We start from the raw sequence: 13,504 nt of genomic DNA, 5'->3' as shown, positions 1-13,504 counted from the left end.
TTGAAGTTTGGAGATCGGATGTATCATGTTAAAGCACGATCGAAGCACATATTAATTTTAAGAACTATTTTCCAATTGGCACCAAGAAAGTTGATTTAGTTCGAACGGAAAGTTTTTGCTAAAGTTTTTCGGTATTGCGGAGCTTATGGCGCCTTTAACCTATTTTTATGTTTTCCTTTCAGGAGGCGGGACACCCTCTTGTTCCAGGTGTTCTGTGTGGTGGGTCTGTTCGAAAAATATTTTCGGGCCCGTACTTCGACGTCTTCCGTGTCGAGCTGCACCTCGATGTTGTCAAAACAAACTCAATGGATGAAATACTTCCCAGGTAGATACGACCCTATGGTCGGCCATGTTGCCCAACCCAAGTCTCGGGGACTACTAGTTATACAGCTCGTCGGAGAATAAATTATATCAACCGGAAAAATCCACAAAAAGCAGCCCCCGGTCAAGGTGGTGTATCACCTCAGAAGCAGACTGGCATAAAGCTCGGATGTGAGTGGCTAACTCCATAGAGGACGTTTCCGGTATTAAGCACGGTTGAACTCCTTTAAATTTTTAAATACCGAGGTAATCTATGACACCTCGGATGCCGACCATCATCGGAGCTCGGCTGCAAAAAAGACACCTCGGATGCATTCCGGCATTGGAGCTCGAATGCAAGGAGACACCTCGGATGCAGTTCATCATTGGAGCTTGGTTGCAATGAGACACCTCGGATGCAGTTCGGCGTTGGATCTTAGATGCAAGGGGACACCACCGCATGGGAAAAACTTTGAACCCGAGGTGTTGCATAAAAAATAACACGACATTGATAAAGACGGAGAACTTAAAGGGGCTCTGTCGGTGTCAAAATCGGCAGATCTCGGGTAGGGGATACCGAACTATGGACCCTGGATCGATGGGTTGCACGAGAAGGGGGAGACAATATTTACCCAGGTTCGGGCCCTCTTGATGAGGTAAAGCCCTGTACCCTGCTCGATTATATTAATGTGGATGATGGTTACAGAGTTGATCTACCTCGAAATCGTATAAGCGAACCCCTAGTTGATTCAACCTGTCCACGCGGATGAGAACCTCTGGTTTATATAGATACCAGAGTCCCTAGGGTTTACATGCCACCGACCATAGCCAGGGATAGATGAGCCGACCTAATCCTTCTAAACTTGGAGTACACATCAGTCTTTGGAATATTCCTTCATGAGTACGAGGTCGTCAATAACACAGCCCACCGAGTCGGCCCACAAGAGACGAGCCGACTTTCCGAGGACCCCTTAATCCCGAACTCCCTCGGGCTCCTCGGATACCCGATGTGTGAACTTTTCGGATTCACCTCGGCGATCCTCAAGATCAAAGATGGGAAGATTTTTTGAACCAGTTTTTAAGACCGACGACCGAAGACAAAGAACTATTCGGAAGAACCGAGGAGCATCCCCAACTTGAAGACCGGTTTAGGGGACTACTGACGGTGTCCTGGACTAGGAGGTACTCACCACGTCGTCCCCCGACAAGTGGGCCGGGCCGAGGACCCTCATGGCGGTGCACTAATGGGCCACTTCAGATAGCCCATGACATATACGAGGAAGATTCCACAAGACTTGGTGATGAAAACAGGGACTCCTCTCCACCGACGTAGCCAACTAGACTCATGTTATCCTAGGCCTTCGGTGTATTATATAAGCCGAGGTCATGTTAGTCAATAGATAATTATCAAACATCGACGGAACCACCATCTAGGGTTTAGTTCATGTGATCTCGTGGTAGATCAACTCTGTAATTGCCATATACACACATCAATATAATCAAGCAGGACATAGGGTTTTACCTCCTCGAGAGGGTCCGAACCTGGGTAAAAATGTCACTCTATTCATCATGTTCCCCATTGATCCAAGATCCACAGCTCGAGACCCCCTACCCTACATCCATCGGTTTTGACACCGACACTCCTCCCAAGCTCCAGTGGTGACACACGCAGGCAGTGGACGGTGTGACAGGGCTTCCATGGTGGCACTGCGGTTGTGGATGCTCGCCGGATCTGGGTGGTCAGACGTAAAGCTTTAAAGGCAATCTGAACGATGCACGTATTGTCGGTTGGATGCTCATGGGACAGATCCAGGTGAAAACCTAGTCTCCGTCCGGTGGCCGGAGCCAGGGATGGTGATGCTCATGTGGGCCTGCCCATATCCCGAAACAATAAATCGTTCGATGTGTGCATTTCTACCGGAAGCACTCTGTGTCACGCTCAACTAGGTAGGAAATGATGTCTCGCAATAAGAATAATGCTAGACCTACAAAGACTTACAAAGGTTTACTTAACCTTCCAAAAAAAATTATTCTCTCCGTCCTGATTTTCAGTGGGGGTGGGGCCCCTCATCCCCCAATTATCAATCAGAATCCTACACATCAGTTTGTACGTAAAATCTTTAAGTAAGTCTTTGTACAGCAATGCTACACGTACATAAGTTTACATAGGTTTTACAAATAGGTGGATTTTGATTGAAGATTAAGGGAAATGAAGGCCCCACCTCCCTTGAAAATAAGGGAGGAATGGTTAGTTAGAAAAAAAAAATCCTAGTCAACGTGTAACCTTATGTAACTTTTTATATGTCTAGCATTTTTGGTCTTTGTAGATGTAGCATTACTCGGCAATAAGTTGGGGGAGTCACACGTAGGTTTTAGACCGTTGGGCCGTGCCGTACTGTGTTCCTCCGTTCCACTTTTTCATTCGTTTCAAGTTGATCCCCTTCTTTTTCATTCGTTTCTTGTTCCTCAAGTTGATACCCTTCTCCCCCAGTCCCAAACCCGTTGCCCTCCAACGGCCCCTACTCCGCTCCGTCAGATCCGCCACGACGTCGCCCCCTCCTTCTCCGGCCGGCATGCTCCTATCCAAATCCAATCAATTCGAGACCTAAACCAGGTCCCGTCAGATGCAGTCCTAACCTTGTACGAATCATAGCCTTCCACTCTCCACACAATATCGAAACGAAGGGCACCTACACCTGATCTACGACACTCCCATGGCGGCACGGCTGCTGCTCCGCTCCCTCAGGCGGGGATCCTCGTCTCCGGCCACCCACCTCGCCAGAGGCCTCCTCCACCGCTCGCCATCACCGTCACCGGTACTGTTTCTCTCCTTTTCAGATTTCTCTATGCTGTTTTTGCAACGGTTACGTGAACGTGGTAGCTTTTGTAAATTAGTCATTTAACTTTCGAGCTAGCTCTTTCACTTCTTCAATTTAATTTGTTGCTGTGCCGCTTGGTTTAATCGATCTGGACGTGAATTTTACACACGCTCCATATATAGGGCGTGCTGCGGAGATGGTTCTTCCAAGGATCGCAATCAGCGCAGTCTAAACCGCCCCGCCGCCTCCGTCTCGGGGCGGTAGCCAATGCGGTCTCTGCATCCTTTGTCTGCGCTTCTGCTGCCCCCTTTTTCAACCAGAAATCGCTGGCCACGCTCCATGGAAGCAACATGGAGAAGAGGCAGTGGACTGATGATATTATCGCTGCTAATCTCCTGTGAGTCTCTCACAATGCTGAACTTAATTAAGCACCATGCATGCAACATCTCATCCCTTCTACTGTATTTAGCTTATTGCTGTGTTTCTTTGACTTCTTTTTTATTTTTCACGTGCTTGGTTGGATTGAAGGGTTTATGTGGCAGATATAGCGTTGAAAAGAAAGCTTACCATGTGGGGCGCTAAGGTTTGTTCTTCCGCTGGTCTAGAATTCTTTTCCAGTGTGTGTGTATATGTTTTGTCGAAGTATTGTCCATCTAATTAATGCTTCCTGAATGCAACAATTATTTGGCACGAAGGTGAACAGCCTAATCAGCAAAGGGCAAATCTGGCGCCTGGCCACACCAGCTCTTCTTCATGGACCGCTTTATCACATTACTGTACACACGGTTCTCTTGTTTTTGTTAATAATACAATTATTCTAGACAGAATGGCAACTGCGATAACTTCTGATTATTCGTCGTGATGATACAGTTAAATACTCTCTCTTTGGCTAGCATTGGGCCTAAGGTGGAAGAGGTTGTTGGCCCTAGAAGATTTCTAGCCATTTATTTCACTTCGGCAATATCAGGTACTACATGTTTCATTGTCTTTCACCTGTTTTTTTTATATATAACCCATAATATTTTGGACCTTACCATGTCATCCCTAGCTGTTTTTGTATTCATTATTTCTTGAAATTGTACCAGGTTCACTAATGAGTTACTGGTTTAGCTCCGCGCATGGTATTGGTGCATCCGGTGCTATTTGTGGGCTGGTATGTCCATCAGTCCATTTATTGTCTCATACAGTGTGGAAATATTTCTGTTCACCACAATAAGTACAAAAATCATGTGTTCTTGACCCTGTATTGCTTCATAATTCAGAACACGACATTATCATGAACTAGCCACGCTCCTTACTACCTTGGTATTTTTGCTTTGTTTTATGTATTCTTAAACCACCCCCTTTGTAGATGTTAATCATGTTGCTCATGTAGGATTAGGAAAGAAAGCCAAACCGAGTCCTAGTAGTATTAGGATTCCTAGTCCTAGTCTATTTCCATAGTCCCTTGTGGACGTGTATAAAAGACACCCTAGGGATGTTGATTGTAACACCAGAGAAAAAAGAGCAAAGCAATAAAACAAGGCACGTCAAGAGCCTTTGGCTATAAATCGATTTGGTGCAAAGTTTCTTGTTCTGCTACCTAGAGTTGATCGAAATCAACTAGAGTAGCTCCGGCAAGACGCGTATTATACGCTGTGTGGCTACGGTCGATCCATCAACCTGGGTGGCTGCTTGCTTGCTTGTTTGCATAGCCAGCTTTGTGCGCGTGTGTAGCTCCCGGGTGATTTGATCCAGCGATTCGAAGCCAACATTTGGTATCTAGAGCCTCGACGATCTACGATCTACGATGACGGACAGCGACGCTGAGTCGGTCAAGTCCGACAGCGGCGGTGCCAAGGCGAACAAGAACGGCGACAAGGTGAAGAAGGGCGTCAAGTCAGCAACCAATGGTGGAGGAACGAGCGGCCCTAACGTCCAGGCGCATCGCAACATCCCCATCCAGTACCCGATGCTCACCGACGCCAACTACGGCGTGTGGGCGGTGAAGATGAAGATTATTCTTCGATCCCTTCGAGTGTGGGAGGCCATCACGGACGACGACGTCGACGAGGAGCGCGACGAAGGTGCCATGGCCGCCATAGCCCAGTCTGTGCCGGATTCCGTGCTGATGACACTGGCGGAGTTTGAGACGGCAAGAGAGGCGTGGAACGCACTCAAGGAGATGAGGATCGGAGAAGATCGCGTCACCAAGGCTCGGGCACAAGTGTTGAAGCGCCAATTTCACAAGTTGCAGATGGAGGAAACTGAATCGGTGAATGACTACGCCATGCGTCTTACTACTTTGGTGGGAGAGATCCGCGCGCTTGGTGCAAAGCTCGATGAGACCGAGATCGTGGAGAAATTTTTCAGTTCTGTCACTGATAAATTCACGTACATCATCGGCATGCTCGAGCAGCTTTACGACATCGACGACATGACCATAACGGAGGCGATCGGACGATTGCGGACATGGGAAGAGAATGCTCGTGGCTGTCGGAAAGGCAAAGGAGGAGGTAGTGACCAACTCATGTACTCGCGCACAGACTGGGAGGCCCCAAGTAGCAAAGGAAGGCGTGACGGTGGCGAAGGCTCAAGCAACACGAAGGGCGATGGACAAACCGGAAAAGGCAAAGGAAAAGGCAAACCACAAGGTCGTGGTAAGGCGGGCCAATCTAAAGAGCAGAACCACGGAACTTGGACTTGTCCGAGGTCAAGTGCTATAACTGCAATAAGATGGGTCACTTTGCGAAGGATTGTCCAAAGCCTAACAAGCGGGAGATCAAGGCAAATTTGGCAAAGCAGGAAGACGAAGGTCCAGGTCTTCTGATGGCCGAAGTTTGTGATCTCGCTGAAACGGTGGTTGTAAAACCAAGCCGGAAGGTGCTACTTCATGAGGAAAAAGTGACACCAAAGTTATCCGGTGATCAGAACGTGTCGTGGTATCTCGACACGGGTGCCAGTAACCACATGACGGGGTGCAAGGAGAAATTCCTCGAGCTGGAATACGATGTTGAAGGCTCGGTCAAGTTCGGTGATGGTTCAGCTGTGGAGATTTGCGGGCAAGGATCTGTCCTCTTTGAGGGTCTCACAGGCGAACATCGCATACTCACCGGAGTGTACTACATCCCACGGCTGCGCAACAACATCATCTCTATTGGGAAGCTTGACGAGAATGGATGCAAGGTGAATATAGAGAGCGGAGTGATGACGATCTTCGACAACCTCCGAAACGTGCTAGCTCGTGTTAATCGCACACGGAATAGGCTCTATATCCTCAACCTTGATCAATCTCAACCGGAGTGTTGGCTTGCCAAGAGTGATGATGATTCGTGGTTATGGCATGCTAGATTTGGACACGTTAACTTCTATGCCTTGAAGAAGATGTCAAAGATGCAGATGGTATCCGGGATGCCAGTTATCGACCATGTTGATCGAGTATGTGACGGGTGCTTGGTTGGAAAACAGCACCGCAGGCCATTCCCTGCTCAGTCTACCTATCGTGCAAGTGATGCACTCGAGCTGCTCCATGGTGATCTATGTGGCCCTATCACCCCGGCAACTCACGCTGGAAAGAAGTATTTCTTCCTTGTGGTAGACGACTACTCGAGATATATGTGGGTCATTCTCCTACGATCTAAAGATGAGGCGTTTGAAGCGTTCAAGAAATTGAAGGCTGCAACAGAGATGGAACACAAGCTGAAGGTTCGCGCTCTACGGACAGATCGCGGCGGAGAGTTTACGTCGAATGAGTTCAACGACTACTGCGAGAAGATTGGCATAAAGAGGTTCCTCGCGGCACCTTACACGCCGCAGCAGAATGGGGTCGTTGAAAGGCGCAACCGAACCGTCGTTGACATGGCAAGGAGTTTACTCAAGAGCAAGAACCTGCCAGGGACCTTTTGGGGAGAAGCTGTCTCGACGGCGGTCTATCTTCTCAACCGGGCTCCAACGAAGGCGGTGATCGGCAAGACTCCGTATGAAGCAATTTACGGACGTAAGCCGAATGTGTCTCATCTACGGACATTCGGGTGCGTGGCACATGTGAAGACGGCGGAGCCGCACCTCTCAAAGCTTGCCGATCGTAGCACCAAGATGGTGTTCATCGGATACGAGAGCAGTTCTGGCACCAAGGCATACCGTTTCTACGATCCACAAACCAAGCGTCTACGGATTTCACGCGACGTCGTGTTTGAAGAAAACCAAGCGTGGAATTGGAGCGCCGCAGCCGACGATGCTCGAAACAGTAACATATTTGCAGTTGAATTTCCAACTGATGATGATGCAGGGGAGGATGTCCAGGTGATTGGCAAGACGCCCAACCAAGGTGACCACAACAGTAGTGATCATCATGGTGCCGACACCGACGACGACGCGCATAGGTCGCAAGGAGATAGCGACAACGCCGCGCACGACACAGGCGGAGATCTCGACGACAACATCAACAACGAGGCGCATTAGTGACGACGACAATCAAGATGATGGTCACGGTCACGACGACTACGCCGACGACACGGATGTCGATGACACATCAAGGTCTCAGCCGTCTTCCTCAAGTGCATCAACGCCGACACAATTTGTGTCGCCTCCTTCGCAAGCCACAACGGACTCCTCAGGGCCTCGTCGCTACAAGACCCTCAAGAAAGTCTACAAGTACACAAAGCCAGTTACGCTCGATTACTCCGGACTATGTCTGTTCGGAGTTGAGGAGCCGGCGAACTTCGTAGAGGCGAGAAAAAGTCCTAGCTGGACGCACGCCATGGATGAGGAGATGAAGGCAATTGAGAGCAATGGCACGTGGACTTTGGTAACCCGACCTCCAAACCAAAAGACGATAGGTTTGAAGTGGGTTTACAAGTTAAAGAAGGACACGGAGGGTGCCATTGTGAAGTACAAGGCAAGACTCGTTGCAAAGGGCTACGTTCAACGTTAAGGAGTTGACTATGATGAGGTGTTTGCACCGGTTGCTCGAATCGAGACGGTGAGAGTGCTCCTAGCTTTGGCAGCACAAGAGGATTGGAAGGTTCATCATATGGATGTTAAATCCGCTTTCCTCAACGGCGATCTCACAGAAGAAGTGTACGTGGAACAACCCCTCGGCTACGAGAAGAAAGGCGAAGAAGGGAAAGTTTACAAGCTCAAGAAGGCACTTTACGGGTTGAAGCAAGCGCCAAGAGCTTGGAACTCAAAGTTAGACCGAAGTCTGGTCTCGCTCGGGTTCAAGAGATGTCCCCTCGAGCACGCAGTCTATACAAAGAACTCCAAAGGCTCAAACCTGCTAGTTGGAGTTTATGTCGACGATCTGATTATCACCGGAGATAGCGTACAAGAAATTGAACGTTTCAAGGCGCAAATGAAGAACAAGTTTAGCATGAGTGATCTGGGATTACTCAGCTATTACTTGGGCATCGAAGTGAAGCAAAGCTCCGGAGAGATTTCCCTATGTCAATCGGCTTACGCGGTCAAGTTATTGGACAAGTGTGGCATGTCAGATTGCTACGCGACACAAGTTCCAATGGACCAACGTCACAAGTTGAGCAAGCGTAGCTCAAATCCGCCGGTGGACACCACAATGTATCGAAGCGTTGTGGGTAGCCTAAGATACTTGGTGCATACCCGACCTGACTTGGCTTATTCACTCGGGATCGTGAGTCGTTTCATGGAGAAACCGACAACCGAGCACATGAGCACGGTCAATCAAATCTTGCGCTATGTGAAAGGCACCATTAATCTTGGTTGCACGTACAGAAAGGGAAAGGAAGGATTGATCCTTCGTGGATATTCAGATAGCGACATGGCAGGTGATGTTGATGACCGAAAGAGCACAACGGGCATGGTTTTCTACCTTGGCCCGAATCCGATTAGCTGGAATTCTCAGAAGCAAAAGGTGGTGGCACTGTCTTCATGCGAGGCAGAATACATAGCGGCAAGCACGGCGGCTTGTCAAGCAGTGTGGCTGAGAAGACTCCTAGCTATTCTTGCAAAGCGGGAGGTGCAGAAGGTGTCACTGAAGATCGATAACCAAGCTGCAATCTCGTTGTGCAAAAATCCGGTTCATCACGAAAGGAGCAAGCACATAGATACCCGGTTCCACCATATCCGGGAGTGCATTGAAGAAGGGTTGATCGAGGTTCAACATGTGAACACGAAAGACCAACTTGCCGATATTTTCACCAAGTCCCTCGGTCGACAGAAGTTCATCGAGATGAGGAGGAAAGTCGGAGTGCAAGAAGTGAAGTCAAGCAACAAGATTAAGGAGGTGAATGTAGATGTTAATCATGTTGCTCATGTAGGATTAGGAAAGAAAGCCAAACCGAGTCCTAGTAGTATTAGGATTCCTAGTCCTAGTCTATTTCCATAGTCCCTTGTGGACGTGTATAAAAGACACCCTAGGGATGTTGATTGTAACACCAGAGAAAAAAGAGCAAAGCAATAAAACAAGGCACGTCAAGAGCCTTTGGCTATAAATCGATTCGGTGCAAAGTTTCTTGTTCTGCTACCTAGAGTTGATCGAAATCAACTAGAGTAGCTCCGGCAAGACGCGTATTATACGCTGTGTGGCTACGGTCGATCCATCAACCTGGGTGGCTGCTTGCTTGCTTGTTTGCATAGCCAGCTTTGTGCGCGTGTGTAGCTCCCGGGTGATTTGATCCAGCGATTCGAAGCCAACATTTGGTATCTAGAGCCTCGACGATCTACGATCTACGATGACGGACAGCGACGCTGAGTCGGTCAAGTCCGACAGCGGCGGTGCCAAGGCGAACAAGAACGGCGACAAGGTGAAGAAGGGCGTCAAGTCAGCAACCAATGGTGGAGGAACGAGCGGCCCTAACGTCCAGGCGCATCGCAACATCCCCATCCAGTACCCGATGCTCACCGACGCCAACTACGGCGTGTGGGCGGTGAAGATGAAGATTATTCTTCGATCCCTTCGAGTGTGGGAGGCCATCACGGACGACGACGTCGACGAGGAGCGCGACGAAGGTGCCATGGCCGCCATAGCCCAGTCTGTGCCGGATTCCGTGCTGATGACACTGGCGGAGTTTGAGACGGCAAGAGAGGCGTGGAACGCACTCAAGGAGATGAGGATCGGAGAAGATCGCGTCACCAAGGCTCGGGCACAAGTGTTGAAGCGCCAATTTCACAAGTTGCAGATGGAGGAAACTGAATCGGTGAATGACTACGCCATGCGTCTTACTACTTTGGTGGGAGAGATCCGCGCGCTTGGTGCAAAGCTCGATGAGACCGAGATCGTGGAGAAATTTTTCAGTTCTGTCACTGATAAATTCACGTACATCATCGGCATGCTCGAGCAGCTTTACGACATCGACGACATGACCATAACGGAGGCGATCGGACGATTGCGGACATGGGAAGAGAATGCTCGTGGCTGTCGGAAAGGCAAAGGAGGAGGTAGTGACCAACTCATGTACTCGCGCACAGACTGGGAGGCCCCAAGTAGCAAAGGAAGGCGTGACGGTGGCGAAGGCTCAAGCAACACGAAGGGCGATGGACAAACCGGAAAAGGCAAAGGAAAAGGCAAACCACAAGGTCGTGGTAAGGCGGGCCAATCTAAAGAGCAGAACCACGGAACTTGGACTTGTCCGAGGTCAAGTGCTATAACTGCAATAAGATGGGTCACTTTGCGAAGGATTGTCCAAAGCCTAACAAGCGGGAGATCAAGGCAAATTTGGCAAAGCAGGAAGACGAAGGTCCAGGTCTTCTGATGGCCGAAGTTTGTGATCTCGCTGAAACGGTGGTTGTAAAACCAAGCCGGAAGGTGCTACTTCATGAGGAAAAAGTGACACCAAAGTTATCCGGTGATCAGAACGTGTCGTGGTATCTCGACACGGGTGCCAGTAACCACATGACGGGGTGCAAGGAGAAATTCCTCGAGCTGGAATACGATGTTGAAGGCTCGGTCAAGTTCGGTGATGGTTCAGCTGTGGAGATTTGCGGGCAAGGATCTGTCCTCTTTGAGGGTCTCACAGGCGAACATCGCATACTCACCGGAGTGTACTACATCCCACGGCTGCGCAACAACATCATCTCTATTGGGAAGCTTGACGAGAATGGATGCAAGGTGAATATAGAGAGCGGAGTGATGACGATCTTCGACAACCTCCGAAACGTGCTAGCTCGTGTTAATCGCACACGGAATAGGCTCTATATCCTCAACCTTGATCAATCTCAACCGGAGTGTTGGCTTGCCAAGAGTGATGATGATTCGTGGTTATGGCATGCTAGATTTGGACACGTTAACTTCTATGCCTTGAAGAAGATGTCAAAGATGCAGATGGTATCCGGGATGCCAGTTATCGACCATGTTGATCGAGTATGTGACGGGTGCTTGGTTGGAAAACAGCACCGCAGGCCATTCCCTGCTCAGTCTACCTATCGTGCAAGTGATGCACTCGAGCTGCTCCATGGTGATCTATGTGGCCCTATCACCCCGGCAACTCACGCTGGAAAGAAGTATTTCTTCCTTGTGGTAGACGACTACTCGAGATATATGTGGGTCATTCTCCTACGATCTAAAGATGAGGCGTTTGAAGCGTTCAAGAAATTGAAGGCTGCAACAGAGATGGAACAAAAGCTGAAGGTTCGCGCTCTACGGACAGATCGCGGCGGAGAGTTTACGTCGAATGAGTTCAACGACTACTGCGAGAAGATTGGCATAAAGAGGTTCCTCGCGGCACCTTACACGCCGCAGCAGAATGGGGTCGTTGAAAGGCGCAACCGAACCGTCGTTGACATGGCAAGGAGTTTACTCAAGAGCAAGAACCTGCCAGGGACCTTTTGGGGAGAAGCTGTCTCGACGGCGGTCTATCTTCTCAACCGGGCTCCAACGAAGGCGGTGATCGGCAAGACTCCGTATGAAGCAATTTACGGACGTAAGCCGAATGTGTCTCATCTACGGACATTCGGGTGCGTGGCACATGTGAAGACGGCGGAGCCGCACCTCTCAAAGCTTGCCGATCGTAGCACCAAGATGGTGTTCATCGGATACGAGAGCAGTTCTGGCACCAAGGCATACCGTTTCTACGATCCACAAACCAAGCGTCTACGGATTTCACGCGACGTCGTGTTTGAAGAAAACCAAGCGTGGAATTGGAGCGCCGCAGCCGACGATGCTCGAAACAGTAACATATTTGCAGTTGAATTTCCAACTGATGATGATGCAGGGGAGGATGTCCAGGTGATTGGCAAGACGCCCAACCAAGGTGACCACAACAGTAGTGATCATCATGGTGCCGACACCGACGACGACGCGCATAGGTCGCAAGGAGATAGCGACAACGCCGCGCACGACACAGGCGGAGATCTCGACGACAACATCAACAACGAGGCGCATTAGTGACGACGACAATCAAGATGATGGTCACGGTCACGACGACTACGCCGACGACACGGATGTCGATGACACATCAAGGTCTCAGCCGTCTTCCTCAAGTGCATCAACGCCGACACAATTTGTGTCGCCTCCTTCGCAAGCCACAACGGACTCCTCAGGGCCTCGTCGCTACAAGACCCTCAAGAAAGTCTACAAGTACACAAAGCCAGTTACGCTCGATTACTCCGGACTATGTCTGTTCGGAGTTGAGGAGCCGGCGAACTTCGTAGAGGCGAGAAAAAGTCCTAGCTGGACGCACGCCATGGATGAGGAGATGAAGGCAATTGAGAGCAATGGCACGTGGACTTTGGTAACCCGACCTCCAAACCAAAAGACGATAGGTTTGAAGTGGGTTTACAAGTTAAAGAAGGACACGGAGGGTGCCATTGTGAAGTACAAGGCAAGACTCGTTGCAAAGGGCTACGTTCAACGTCAAGGAGTTGACTATGATGAGGTGTTTGCACCGGTTGCTCGAATCGAGACGGTGAGAGTGCTCCTAGCTTTGGCAGCACAAGAGGATTGGAAGGTTCATCATATGGATGTTAAATCCGCTTTCCTCAACGGCGATCTCACAGAAGAAGTGTACGTGGAACAACCCCTCGGCTACGAGAAGAAAGGCGAAGAAGGGAAAGTTTACAAGCTCAAGAAGGCACTTTACGGGTTGAAGCAAGCGCCAAGAGCTTGGAACTCAAAGTTAGACCGAAGTCTGGTCTCGCTCGGGTTCAAGAGATGTCCCCTCGAGCACGCAGTCTATACAAAGAACTCCAAAGGCTCAAACCTGCTAGTTGGAGTTTATGTCGACGATCTGATTATCACCGGAGATAGCGTACAAGAAATTGAACGTTTCAAGGCGCAAATGAAGAACAAGTTTAGCATGAGTGATCTGGGATTACTCAGCTATTACTTGGGCATCGAAGTGAAGCAAAGCTCCGGAGAGATTTCCCTATGTCAATCGGCTTACGCGGTCAAGTTATTGGACAAGTGTGGCATGTCAGATTGCTACGCGACACAA

General features: G+C 49.5%; 1 pseudogene; it reads left to right on the top strand.

Moving 5' to 3' along the window:
- The first annotated feature begins 3,014 nt into the window (after positions 1–3,014).
- Positions 3,015–13,504, top strand: part of LOC123428965 — a 28,943-nt pseudogene continuing 18,453 nt past the window's right edge.

The sequence above is a fragment of the Hordeum vulgare genome, chromosome 2H (assembly GCF_904849725.1).
Source record: "Hordeum vulgare subsp. vulgare chromosome 2H, MorexV3_pseudomolecules_assembly, whole genome shotgun sequence".
Classification (NCBI taxonomy): Eukaryota; Viridiplantae; Streptophyta; class Magnoliopsida; order Poales; family Poaceae; genus Hordeum; species Hordeum vulgare.
The sequence above is the reverse complement of the archived record's forward strand: the minus strand, read 5'-3'. Positions and strand labels throughout refer to the sequence as shown.